This window comes from Fundulus heteroclitus, chromosome 22 (assembly GCF_011125445.2).
Source record: "Fundulus heteroclitus isolate FHET01 chromosome 22, MU-UCD_Fhet_4.1, whole genome shotgun sequence".
Taxonomy (NCBI): domain Eukaryota; kingdom Metazoa; phylum Chordata; class Actinopteri; order Cyprinodontiformes; family Fundulidae; genus Fundulus; species Fundulus heteroclitus.
In genome coordinates, this window is record NC_046382.1 from 4,907,789 (window position 1) to 4,909,867 (window position 2,079).

The window sequence follows — 2,079 nt, forward strand, 5'->3', positions numbered from 1 at the left end:
GACCACTGTTGTGAATTCGTATTCTCAAAAAAAAAATCCGTATTCTCAAGCAGCCGCTGCTGTTTGTGTTCATAAAGAGTAAAGCACAAATTTAAACTTGAATTTTGTATTTTTTAGTTATTGAAGTTGTAACTATGTAAAATGTATGTTGTATCTTTTGAATACGATTTAAATTATTATGAGTTTACAAATGTTTGTTATGCACAACTTCTGACTAATATGGACACAACTATCTTTTTATGTACAAGTCTATTTAGGAAGCTATGTTACCCCATAAAGGAGCTTTGCTTGCGGACTCACAAGTTAATATTGGCCGTTTGATAAGTAAGTAAAACATTTTTCGTTTGTTATATATGGTACTGGTGTACCGCAATGCCAGAGAGTGGGTTTACTGAAATCTTCAAGTTTGTTAACCCTGTCAAGAGAGAAACATTGCACTGTAGGTTTGCAAGTCAGTGGTTACCATGGAAACGAGTCAGACAATTTGGGGTAACTTGCTTTGCTTAGCGACGTTAACATTGTTATAATCTACCTTATGTGTAATGATGGTGCAAATAAAGCTGGACGATATAGAAAAAAGGCATATCGCTAAAATATAAATCATATTGTTCGATATGTATAGTTATCGGAAAAAATTAAAACATACATTTTATGTGTAGCCATGACCATTTTATGCTGCTGCTTAGTGCTGAAATAAATGGATTCAAACGCAACCCTGCATTCACCCAACATTTTACCAAAACTGTAAGTCTGAAAAAAGTGTGCTCTGACCTTTTTAGAAGGTTGGCAGAGCTTTCCTGGGTCTGCATTTGTGATCGTTTGGGAGGATGTCATTTGTCTTTTCTACTGAACCACACTTCTATCGATCAATACATATTGTTAGGTGCAAATAGTCTGAGTGTGTGTATTAAGACTAACTGATTCTTCTTGCCTTTTACCAGGTTATGTTTTGTCCATTTTGTGGTGGGAACCTTCATGTTGTTCTGTCCTATTGTGGCTCATGCAGCAGAAATATTCAGTTTTTAAGGACTCATCAAGATGACGGTATGTTTTTCTCTGAAAGTTGTTGATATCATATAAATTACTGACTTTGTACTGTTTATTCATCATTTAGTAAATATATATTCTTAAATCTAGTGTCTTATTCCTTCCCCTCAGATCCTCAAGCCACAACTGCAGATGATCTCATCGTGAAGTATTTCACGGAGGGCCACAGTTATGAAGTAATAAGAGACTTCCTTGCTGCCAAACACAATATTTCAATGAGTCTTAGCACTTTAAAAAGAAAATTACAAAGGGCAGGCCTGACCAGGAGGACAAATTACACACCAATTGCTACTGTGCATGCAGCTATTTCTGAAGAACTTAAGGGATCAGGCCAACTGCTGGGTTATCGAGCAATGTGGCAGACCCTCAAACAGAAGTATTCTTTTATCGTCAGAAGAAGGGATGTGATGCAACTAATGAGAGAATTGGATCCGTCTGCAGTAGAAAACAGGTCTAGACGAAGATTTGTCCGCAGAGCATATCATTAAGTGGGACCCAATGAAATTTGGCATGTTGATGGGTATGACAAATTAAAACCCTATGGCATTGCAATAAGTGGCTGCATTGATAGGTTCTCCAGAAAAATACTGTGGCTCAAATGTGGAAAGTCCAACAATGATCCTAGGATTATTGCTCAGCATTATATGTCGTGCATTTCTGAGTTTGGAGTTTTTCCAATGCGCCTTTGGACAGACTGCGGAACAGAAAATGGACTGATGGCGGCATTTTACAGTTCCTTGAGATCAGTGCACACAGATGAATTTGCAGGAGCCAAAAGCCACATGTATGGGACTTCCAACCAACGTATTGAAAGCTGGTGGTCCTACTTTCGGAAACAAAGTTTATTGTCACATAATTTAATTTGTTAAAGTTATTATGAATTAATGATGCATCTACTTGACATTTCTGTGTCTGTTACATGTGATTATTCTGATCTATATACACACCTTTAGTTCTGGGTTTATCATATACACTAGTGTCGGCCTGAGACTATTTGTGTTAATATTAAAATTGCTTTCATATAACTGCTTC

At 36.9% G+C, this 2,079-nt stretch overlaps 1 long non-coding RNA gene across 1 annotated transcript; it reads left to right on the top strand.

Moving 5' to 3' along the window:
• The first annotated feature begins 276 nt into the window (after positions 1–276).
• LOC110368293 lies at positions 277–1,837 on the top strand. The gene is made up of 3 exons (XR_004927737.1): positions 277–324; positions 942–1,044; positions 1,159–1,837. It is a non-coding gene; the product is annotated as an uncharacterized LOC110368293 (long non-coding RNA).
• Positions 1,838–2,079: the final 242 nt, after the last annotated feature.